Consider the following 12,250-nt stretch of genomic DNA (forward strand, 5'->3'; position numbering starts at 1 on the left):
CCTGTCCCCAAGTGCCATTCACTACCATTGTCACCCCCTGTGCCACCCCCTGTCCCCAAGTGCCACTGGCGGGACACCCAGAGACCCCCCCAGGACCCCGTGCTGGGACCCCGGGTGTCCCCTCTGTCCCCTCTGTCCCCTCCGTGTCCCCTCCGTGTCCCCTCTGTCCCCACTGTCCCGGGTGTCCCCCATTGTCCCCACTGTCCCCATTGTCCCCACTGTCCCCAACTGTCCCCACTGTCCCCAACTGTCCCCTCCATCGCCCCCATTCCCAGTGTCCCCCCTGTGTCCCCTCTGCTGTCCCCCCCCCCCCCCCCCACTGTCCCCTCTGTCCCCCCTCTGTCCCCCTCGCTGTCCCCTGTGCTGTCCCCTCCACCCGCTCTGTCCCCCGGTGCTGTCCCCGGTGTCCCCTCTCTGTCCCCTCTGCTGTCCCCGGTGTCCCCTCCATCCCCCCGTGTCCCCCCCGCTGTCCCCTCTGCTGTCCCCTGTCCCGCCACTGTCCCTGCTGTCCCCCGCTGCTGTCCCCGCTGTCCCCTCCGTTGTCCCCTCTGCTGTCCCGCGTCCCCCCCACTGTCCCCTCCGTTCCCGCTGTCCCCCCACTGTCCCTGCTGTCCCCTGCTGTCCCCTGGTGTCCCCTCCATCCCCTGTGTCCCCCCACTGTCCCTGCTGTCCCCTGCTGTCCCCTGGTGTCCCCTCCATCCCCTGTGTCCCCCCACTGTCCCGGGTGTCCCCCCGCTGTCCCCGCTTTTGTCCTCCCTGTCCCCTCTGCTGTCCCCTCGTTGTCCCCCGCTGTCCCCCCGGTGCTGTCCGCGCTGTCCCCTCTGCTGTCCCCTCCGTCCCCTCCAGTGTCCCCTCTGTCCCGGGTGTCCCCGCGCTGTCCCCTCTGTCCCCCGCCATCCCCTGTGTCCCCCCCGCTGTCCCCTGTGCTGTCCCCTCTGTCCCTTCCAGTGTCCCCTGTGCTGTCCCCTCCGTCCCCCCTGTCCCACTCTGTCCCCTGTGTCCCCCCGCTGTCCCCTCCACTGTCCCCCCTCTGTCCCCTCCATTCCCTGTGTCCCCTGTGCTGTCCCCTCTGTCCCCCCCACTGTCCCCACTCTGTCCCGTGTCCCCTCCGTGTCCCGCCCACTGTCCCCTCTGTCCCCTCCGTCCCCTGTGTCCCCTCCGCTGTCCCCGGTGCTGTCCCCCCTGTCCCCTCCATATCCCCGGTGTCCCCTCACTGTCCCCTCTGTCCCCGGTGTCCCCTCACTGTCCCCTCCATCCCCTCTGTCCCCCTCTGCTGTCCCCCACTGTCCCCTCCATCCCCGGTGTCCCCCACTGTCCGCGGTGTCCCCTCGCTGTCTGTCCCCGGTGTCGCCCCGGTGTCCCGGTTCTGTCCCCGGTGTCTCACGGCGCTGTCGGTCCCATGGCTGTCGCCGCTGTCCCTCCTGTCCCGCTGTCCCCGCTGTCCCCGCTGTCGCTGTCCCTCTGTCGCTGTCGCTGTCCCCGCTGTCCCTCTGTCGCTGTCCCTCTGTCGCTGTCCCTCTGTCGCTGTCGCTGTCCCCGCTGTCCCCGCTGTCGCTGTCCCCGCTGTCCCTCTGTCGCTGTCCCTCTGTCGCTGTCCCCGCTGTCGCTGTCGGGGCCGGGCCCGCCCGGGGCCGTTTTAGCGGCGGGGCCGGGGAGGGGCCGGTGGCGCGGGGCCAGCCAATCCCGGCCCGGAACCGCCCGAACCGGCACCGGGACCGGCACCGGGACACCGGGACTGGCACCGGCACCGGAACCGCAACGGGATAGAACCGGGATAGAACCGGGACCGCACCGGGACTGCATTAAAACCGCAGCGGGACCGCATTAAACTGCACCAGAACCGCACCGGGACCGGGACCGCACCGGGACTGCATTAAACCCGCACCGGAACCGGGATGGAACTGGGATGGAACCGGGATGGAACCGGGACTGCATTAAACCCGCACCGGGACCGCATTAAACTGCACCAGAACCGCAGCGGGACCGGGACCGCACCGGGACCGCATTAAACTGCACCGGAACCGGAACCGGAACCGCACCGGACGGGGATGGAACCGGGACCCCAGCGGGACCGCAGCGGGACTGCATTAAACTGCACCAGAACCGCACCGGAACCGCACCGGGACCGCACCGGAACCGGGACCGGACCAGGATGGAAGCGGGATGGAAGCGGGACCGCAGCGGGACTGCATTAAACCCGCACCGGAACCGGCACCGGACCGGGACGGAGCCGGGGCTGCACCGGGGCTGTATTGAAGCCGCACCGGGACTGCACCGGAACCGGGCCGGGTCCGCACCGGAACCGCATCGGACTGGCACGGAACCGGGACAGGACCGGGATGGAGCCGCCGGGACCGCACCGGGACCGCATTAAACCCGCACCGGGACCGCACCGGGACCGCAGTGAAACTGCACCGGGACCGCACCGGGACCGCAGTGAAACCGCACCGGGACCGCAGCGGGACCGCGTTAAACCCGCACCGGCACCGGAACCGCAGCGGGACCGCGGGTACCGGAGCTGGCACCGGGCCGGGACCGCAGCGGGGTCACTGCGGCACCGGGAGCGGCGCCAACGGCGGCACCGGCACCGGGACCGCGCCGGCACTGCGGAACCCGAACCGGACCGGAACCGCACTGAAACCGCACCGGGATGGAACCGGGACAGAACCGGGACCGCACCGAGATAGAATTGGGACGGAACCGGGACCGCACCGGCGCTGCGGGAACCCGAACCGGACCGGGACCGCACTGAAACCGCACCGGGACCGGACCGGGACCGACTGCGGCACCGGGACCGCAGTGGGACAGAACCGGCACCGGGAGCCGGCACCGGGCACCGGGCCAAGCACCGGGACTGCGGCACCAGGACCGGGACCGCCCCCCCACAAACCGGGACCCTCAAACCGGGACCCCCCCGCAGCTGGCGGAGCCGGTTCTGTCCCGGTTCTTTCCCGGTTCTGTCCCGGTTCTTTCCCGGTTCTGTCCCGGTTCTGTCCCGGTTTCTGTCCCGGTTCTGTCCCGGTTCTGTCCCGGTTTCTGTCCCGGTTCTGTCCCGGCTCTGTCCCGGCTCTGTCCCCGTTTCTTTCCCGGCTCTGTCCCGGTTTCTGTCCCGGTTCTGTCCCGGTTCGGTCCCGGCTCTGTCCCGGTTCTGTCCCGGTGTGGAGACCCCACAGTGACACCATCAGGGACACGACCGGAGACCCCAGACCCATTTTGGGGTCCCCCATTCCCAGCTCCGTTCCCGGCACCCCCAGACCCATTTTGGGGAGACCCCAGCCCCATTTTGGGGTCCCCCCCATTCCCAGCTCCATTCCCGGCACCCCCAGACCCATTTTGGGGAGACCCCAGCCCCATTTTGGGGTCCCCCCCATTCCCAGCTCCGTTCCTGGGACCCCCAGACCCATTTTGGGGTCCCTCCAGGCCCCCAGCCCCATTTTGGGGTCCCCCATTCCCAGCTCCGTTCCTGGGACCCCCAGACCCATTTTGGGGGCCCTCCAGGCCCCCAGACCCATTTTGGGGTCCCTCCCATTCCCAGCTCCGTTCCCGAGACCCCCCAGCTCCGCTCTGGGCACCCCAAAACCAAACCCAGCTCCATTTCGGGGGACCCCAGCCCCATTTTGGGGTTCCCCATTCCCAGCTCCATTTCGGGGGACCCCAGCCCCATTTTGGGGTTCCCCATTCCCAGCTCCATTTCGGGGGACCCCACCCCATTTTGGGGACCCCCGGACCCCACTGGGACCCTGGGCTGGGATTGGGGGAGTTTTGGGTGCGGATTTGGGGGGGTTTGGGTACAAATTTGGGGTTTTGGGGCGCAAATTTGGGGGTCTGGGTGCGGATTTGGGATTTCCGGGTGAGGATTTGGGGTTTCCAGGTGGGAAATTTGGGGGTTTGGGTACAAATTTGGGGGGTTTTGGGTGCGGATTTAGGATTTCCGGGTGCGGATTTGGGGTTTTCAGGTGCAAATTTTCGAATTTTGGGTGCAGATTTGGGGTTTCCAGGTGCAGATTTGGGGTTTCCAGGTGTGAAATTTGGGGTTTTTGGGTGCAGATTTGGGGTTTCGAGGTGCGGATTTGGGGTTTTCAGGTGCAAATTTTCCCTTTTTGGGTGCAGATTTGGGGTTTTTGGTTGCGGATTTGGGGTTTCCAGGTGTAAATTTGCCCTTTTTGGGTGCAGATTTGGGGTTTCTGGTGCAGATTTGGGGTTTTTGGGTGCAGATTTGGGGTTTCCATGTACGAATTTGGGGTTTGCATGAGCGGATTTGGGGTTTCCAGGTGCAAATTTTCCCTTTTTGGGTGCGGGTTTTGGGGTTCCTGGGTGCGGATTTGGGGTTTTTGGATGCGGATTTGGAGGTTTCCAGGTGTGAAATTTGGGGGTTTTGGGTGCGGATTTGGGTTTTTTTGGTGCGGATTTGGGGGTTTTGGGTGCGGATTTTCCCTTTTTGGGTGCGGATTTTTGGGTTTCCAAGTGTAAATTTGGGGTTCAGGTGTAGATTTCGGGTTTTTTCAGGTGCGGATTTGGGGTTTCCAGGTGTGAAATTTGGGATTTTTGGGTGCAGATTTGGGGTTTCCATGTGCGGATTTGGGGTTTCCAGGTGCAAATTTTCCCTTTTTGGGTGCGGGTTTTGGGGTTCCTGGGTGCGGATTTGGGGTTTCCAGGTGCGGATTTGGGGTTTTTGGGTGCGGATTTTCCCTTTTTGGGTGCGGATTTTCCCTTTTTGGGTGCGGATTTTTGGGTTTCCAAGTGTAAATTTGGGGTTCAGGTGTAGATTTTGGGTTTTTTCAGGTGCGGATTTGGGGTTTCCAGGTGTGAAATTTGGGATTTTTGGGTGCAGATTTGGGGTTTTGGGTGCAGATTTGGGGTTTCCATGTGCGGATTTGGGGTTTCCATGTGCGGATTTGGGGTTTTCAGGTGCAAATTTTCCCTTTTTTGGGTGCAGATTTGGGGTTTTTGGGTGCGGATTTTTGGTTTTTGGTTGCAAATTTTGGGTTCCAGGTGCGGATTTGGGGTTTCCATGTACGAATCTGCTGGGTTTGGTTTCAGATTTGGGGTTTTCAGGTGCAAATTTTCGCTTTTTGGGTGCAGATTTGGGGGTTTTGGATGCAAATTTTTGCTTTTTTTGGGTGCAGATTTGGGGTTCCCATGTACGAATTTGTGATTTTTGGATGCAGATTTGGGGTGTCTGGGTACAAATTTTCGCTTTTTGGGTGCAGATTTGGCATTTTTAGGTGCAGATTTTCCCTTTTTGGGTGCAGATTTGGCATTTTTAGGTGCAGATTTTCCCTTTTTGGGTGCAGATTTTGGGGTTTTCAGGTGCAAATTTTCGGTTTTTGGGTGCAGATTTGGCATTTTTGGGTGCATATTTTCCCTTTTTGGGTGCAGATTTGGCATTTTTAGGTGCAGATTTGGCATTTTTAGGTGCAGATTTCCCCTTTTTGGGTGCAACTTTTCCCTTTTTGGGTGCAGATTTTGGGGTTTTCAGGTGCAAATTTTCGGGTTTTGGGTGCAGATTTGGCATTTTTGGGTGCAGATTTTCGCTTTTTGGGTGCAGATTTGGCATTTTTGGGTGCAGATCTGGCATTTTTAGGTGCGGATTTTCGCTTTTCGGGTGTAAATTTTCACTTCTGGCGTTCAACTTTTAACTTTCCGGGCGCGGATTTTCCCCTTTTTTGGGTGCGGTTTTTCCCCTTTTGGGCTCCGTTTGTGGTTCCCGTCCCGGTGCCCCGGGGCTGCCGGTCCCGGGTGGGGGCGGGGCGGGGGTGCCGGTCCCGGGTGGGGGCGGGGCGGGCCCTGCCGGGGTGGGGGCGGGGCGGGGGTGCCGGTACCGGGTGGGGGAGGGGCGGCGGTGCCGGTGTCGCACAAGGGTCCCTTTGATGCCATCAAAGCCGCTTTGTGCGCGTGGGGGAGGGGCGGCGCCGCTCGGGATGGGGGAGGGGCGGGGCCGCTTTGGGGTCGGGGGGGGGTCACGGGGAGACCCCAAATGCCAACCCTGGGTCATGGGGGGGACCCCAAATCTGAGCCCGGGGTCAGGGGGAGACCCCAAATCCCAACCCAGGGACCCCAAATCTGAGCCCAAGGGACACTGGAGACCCCAAATCCCAACCCAGGGACCCCAAATCTGAGCCCAAGGGACACTGGAGACCCCAAATCTGAGCCCGGGGTCATGGGGGGGACCCCAAATGCCAGTCTGGTGTCACTGGGGACCCCAAATCCCAACCCTGGGTCACCCGGACACCCCAAATGTCAACCTGGGGACCCCAAATCTGATCCCAGGGGACACTGGAGACCCCAAATCTGAGCCCAGGGTCACTGGACACCCCAAATCCCAGTGCTGGGGTCAGGGAGAGACCCCCAAATCCCAGTGCTGGGGTCAGGGAGAGACCCCCAATCCCAGTGCTGGGGTCAGTGGGACACCCCAAAACCCCAACCCAGGATTAGGAGGAGACCCCAAATCCCAAGGCCGAGGTCACCGGAGACCCCAAATGTGATCCCAAGGGACACTGGGGACCCCAAATCTGAGCCCGGGGTCAGGGGGAGACCCCAAACCCCAGTCTGGGGTCACTGGAGACCCCAAATCCCAACCCTGGGTCAGTGGGGACCCCAAATCCCAACCCGGGGTCACCCGGACACCCCAAATCTCAACCCGGGGACCCCAAATCTGGCCCAGGGTTAAGGGCAGACCCCAAATCCCAACCTGGGGTCAGGGGAGACCCCAAATCCCAGTCTGGGGTCACTGGAGACCCCAAATCCCAACCCAGGGTCAGGGGGAGACCCCAAATCTCAACCCGGGGACCCCAAATCTGAGCCCAAGGGACACTGGAGACCCCAAATCTGAGCCCGGGGTCATGGGGGGGACCCCAAATGCCAGTCTGGGGTCACTGGGGACCCCAAATCCCAACCCTGGGTCACCCGGACACCCCAAATGTCAACCCGGGGACCCCAAATCGGAGCCCGGGGTTAAGGGCAGACCCCAAATCCCAACGAGGTATCACATGGGGACCCCAAATCCCAACCCAGGGTCACCCGGACAGCCCAAATCTCAACCCGGGGACCCCAAATCGGAGCCCGGGGTTAAGGGCAGACCCCAAATCCCAACCCGGGGTCAGAGGGACACCCCAAATCTGAGCTGAGGGGTCACTGGAGACCCCAAATGCCAGTGCTGGGGACATGGGGAGACCCCAAATCTGAGCCTGGGGTCACCTGGAGACCCCAAATCTGAGCCGAGGGTTAAGGGGAGACCCCAAACGCCAACCCAGGGTCACTGGGACACCCCAAATCCCAACCAGGGTCAGGGATAGACCCCAAATCTGAGGCCAGGGTTACTGGGACACCCCAAAAATCTCAGTTCTGGATCAGGGGGTGACCCCGAATCTGAGCTGAGGGGACAACGGAGACCCTAAATGTGAGCCCAGGGTCAGGGGGAGACCCCAAATGTGAGCCCAAGGGACACTGAGACCCCCAATCCCTGTTCGGTGTCACCTGGCCCCTCCCCCACCGGTGTCACGTGTGCCCCCGTGTCCCCCCCGTCCCCGCGGGCACAAAGCAGCTCTGTGCCCTCTGTCCGTCTGTCCCTCTGTCCTTTGTCCGTCTGTCCCTCTGTCCTTTGTCCCTCTGTCCCTCTGTGCCCTCTGTGCCCTCTGTCCTTTGTCCGTCTGTCTCTCTGTCCCTCTGTCCCTCTGTCCGTCTGTCCCTCTGTGCCCTCTGTCCTTTGTCCGTCTGTCCCTCTGTCCCTCTGTCCGTCTGTCCCTCTGTCCCTCTGTGCCCTCTGTCCCTCTGTCCTTTGTCCGTCTGTCTCTCTGTCCCTCTGTCCCTCTGTCCCTCTGTCCGTCTGTCCCTCTGTGCCCTCTGTCCTTTGTCCCTGTCCCTCTGTCCTTTGTCCGTCTGTCCCTCTGTGCCCTCTGTGCCCTCTGTCCCTCTGTCCCTCTGTCCCTCTGTCCCTCTGTCCTTTGTCCGTCTGTCCTTCTGTCCCTCTGTCCCTCTGTCCTTTGTCCCTCTGTCCCTCTGTCCCTCTGTGCCCTCTGTGCCCTCTGTCCTTTGTCCGTCTGTCTCTCTGTCCCTCTGTCCGTCTGTCCCTCTGTGCCCTCTGTCCTTTGTCCGTCTGTCCCTCTGTCCTTTGTCCCTCTGTCCCTCTGTGCCCTCTGTGCCCTCTGTCCCTCTGTCCCTCTGTCCTTTGTCCGTCTGTCCCTCTGTGCCCTCCCCTCTGTCCCTCTGTCCTTTGTCCGTCTGTCCGTCTGCGGCGCCGCCGGCACCGCCCCTGCAGAAAGGAGCCCAGGAAATGAACCCTGGAACACCGAACCCATAGAAATTCACCCCACAAAACCGAACCCGACAGAAACGAACACGTAAAATCAACCCCATGAAACCAAAACCTATAAAAATTAACCCTATAAAACCAAAACCTATAGAAATTAACCCTACAAAAACAAACCCTATAGAAACAACCGTAAAAAAAAACATAAAACCAAACCCTATAGAAATTAACCCCATACGACCAAACCCTATAGAAACGAACCCATAAAATTAACCCCATGAAATCAAAACCTATAAAAATTAACCCTATAAAACCAAAACCTATAGAAATTAACCCCATAAAACCAAAACCTATAACAATTAACCCTGCAAAAACAAACCCTAGAGAAACAACCGTAAAAAAACCCATAAAACCAAACCCTATAGAAATGAACCCTATAATACCAAACCCATAAAAATTAACCCCTTACGACCAAACCCTATAGAAACAAACCCAGAAAATTAACCCCATAAAAGCAAACCCTATAAAAATTAACCCCATAAAACCAAACCCTATAAAAATTAACTCCATAATACCAAACCCATAAAAATTAACCCTACAAAAACAAACCCTATAGAAACAATCGTAAAAAAACCATAAAACCAAACCGTATAGAAATTAACCCCATAATACCAAACCCTATAGAAATTAACCCTATAATACCAAACCCTATAAAAACAACCCCAAAAAAACCCATAAAACCAAACCCTATAGAAATTAACCCCATAAAACCAAACCCTATAGAAACAAACCCGTAAAATTAACCCTATAATACCAAAGCCCATAAAAATTAACCCCATAAAACCAAAACCTACAAAAATTAAGCCTATAACACCAAACCCATAAAAATTAACCCTATAAGACCCAAACCTATAAAAATTAACCCCATAAAACCAAGCCCTATAGAAACAACAGTAAAACAACCCATAAAACCAAACCCATAAAAATTAACCCCATAATACCAAACCCTATAGAAACAAACCCGTAAATTTAACCCTATAATACCAAACCCATAAAAATTAACCCCATAAAACCAAACCCTATAAAAATTAACTCCATAATACCAAACCCATAAAAATTAACCCCATAAAAACAAACCCTATAGAAACGAACCCCTAAAATTAACCCTATAATACGAAACCCTATAGAAACAGCCCTAAAAAAACCCATAAAAACAAACCCATAAAAATTAACCCCATAAAACCAAACCCTGTAGAAACGAACCCATAAAATAACCCTATAATACCAAACCCTAGAGAAACAACCCCAAAAAAACCCATAAAAACAAACCCGATAGAAATTAACCCTATAATACCAAAGCCATAAAAATTCACCCCATAAAATCAAACCCTACAGAAACGAACCCGTAAAATTAACCCTATAAAACCAAAACCGATAAAAATTAACCCCATAAAACCAAAACCTACAAAAATTAAGCCTATAACACCAAACCCATAAAAATTAACCCTATAAGACCAAACCCTATAGAAACGAACCCATAAAATTAACCCCATAAAACCAAAACCCATAAAAATTAACCCCATAAAACCAAACCCTATAGAAATTAACCCTGTAAGACCAAACCCTATAGAACCGAACCCGTAAAATTAACCCTATAATACCAAATCCAATAAAAACAACCCTACAAAAAACCCATAAAACCAAACCCTATAGAAATTAACCCCATAATACCAAACCCTATAAAAATTAACCCCATAATACCAAACCCTACAGAAACGAACCCGTAAAATTAACCCTATAATACCAAAACCTATAGAAATAAACCCAGAAATTTAACCCTATAACACCAAAGCCTCTAAAAATTAACCCTATAAAAACAAACCCCTATAAAAATTAACCCCATAAAACCAAACCCTAGAGAAACAACCCTAAAAAAACCCATAAAAACAAGCCCAGTAAAATTAACCCTATAATACCAAACCCATAAAAATTAACCCCATAAAAGCAAACCCTATGAAAATTAACCCCATAAAACCAAAACCCATAAAAGTAACCCTATAATACCAAACCCTATAGAAACGAACCCGCAAAATTCACCCTATAAAACCAGCCCTATAAAAATTAACCCCATAAAGCCAAACCCTACAGAAACGAACCCGTGCAATTAACCCTATAACACCAAACCCTATAGAAACGAACCCAGAAAATTAACCCCATACTACCAAACCCTTAAAAATTAACCCTATAAGACCAAACCCTATAGAAAAAACCCTATAAAAACGAACACTATAAAACAGCCCTGTAAAATCAACCCTACAAAAATCAACCCTACAAAACCCCATAAAAACAAACCCCGTAGAAATTAACCCTGCAAAAAACAACCCTACGAAAATCAACTCCATAAAACAGCCCTACAAAACCCCATGAAACCAAACCCTATAGAAACAGCCCTAAAACACCAAACCCCATAAAACAAACCAACAGAAACGAACCCCATAAAGCAACCCTACAAAACCCCATAGAAGCAAACCCTATAGAAAAAAACCCTACAAAAATCAACCCTATAAAAGCCAACCCTGTAGAAATCAACCCTGTAAAAATCAGCCCCATTAAAAATCAACCCCATAAAGCAGCCCTACAAAAATGACACCATAAAAACAAACCCTGCAGAAATCAAGCCTACAAAAGTCAGCCCTACAAAAATCAGCCCCATAAAACAGCCCCACAAAACCCCAAACCCCACAGAAACAACCCTACAAAAATGACCCCATAAAAACAAACCCTGCAGAAATCAAGCCTACAAAAATCAGCCCCATAAAACAGCCCCACAAAACCCCAAAACCCACAGAAACAACCCTACAAAAATGGCACCGTAAAAACAAACCCTGCAGAAATCAAGCCTACAAAAATCAGCCCTACAAAAATCAGCCCCACAAAACCCCACAAACCCCAAACCCCACAGAAACAACCCTACAAAAATGACCCCAAAAAAATCAGCCCTGTATGTCGCAGACATTTTTTTTCACAGAAATCCTTTCTTTGGGATTTGTGCATCTTCTGGGAAGCTGGCTCGGGGGGTGGTTTATCGGGGACAGGGGGGTGGTTTATCGGGGGTGGTTTATCGGGGACGCTCGCATCTCCGCCGCCTCTCCTGCATCCTGGTGGCATCGGGGGGCAGGGGCATCCCGAGAGCCGTGCCCCTGCTCCCCAGCGCGGAGGGGGCGATGCCACGGGGCGGGTGGAAGATTCACCTGCTGCGTTTGCGTTGGAGGGGCAGGCGGCACGTGTCGCAGACGTTTCTTCACAGAAATCCTTTCTTTCGGATTTCTGCGTCTTCTGGAGGACAAAGGCCTCCGAAGAGAAGTGATGCCGAATTTTGCCCCAAAAGGCGAGAGTAACTGCCTGAGAGACTCAGCTTAAGTCAGATAAGCAGGAGGTATTTTATTGTGACGACGCGTCAGGGAAATCACAAAGTGGATTTCCGAGTTTCCCGTACCAAAAGCTCTTTTATACAGTTTTGAATACGGGATTACATCGGATCATATACGTAATCACATCTTTGCATGAATATTCATATGAGGCGTGGCTTAGGCGGAGTGTGGGCGTGGACATTTCTTTTGAGGATCATCTTGGTGGTCGTTCCGGTTGCCTTCATCATGGGCTGGGGTCTCCTGATGAGTCTTCCTCTTTAAACTTTTGAACTTCTTCCCTAATTTGGTCAATTCCCGGTGTACTTGGCTTGGTCTCTATGGCTTGGCAAAGCTCTTAGGGTCGGTTTGACATTGTAGCTTCTGAACATGCTTAGCCCATCATTTCCCCCTATCCCTATCTCTTTCCTGTCATTGTGTTCCATGCTTTAGCTGATTTATTGCTCCATGTGTTTCCTAATACTATACCTTCTTCAAATGCCTCACATTCTATGTTTGAACTCATTATTTCTTGAAGGCTATCCGTTTTGGGGCTTCAGAAGGTAAACAGTTATTATCAGAAGGCTGCGTGTTC

Source organism: Ammospiza caudacuta, chromosome 1 (genome assembly GCF_027887145.1).
Source record: "Ammospiza caudacuta isolate bAmmCau1 chromosome 1, bAmmCau1.pri, whole genome shotgun sequence".
Taxonomy (NCBI): domain Eukaryota; kingdom Metazoa; phylum Chordata; class Aves; order Passeriformes; family Passerellidae; genus Ammospiza; species Ammospiza caudacuta.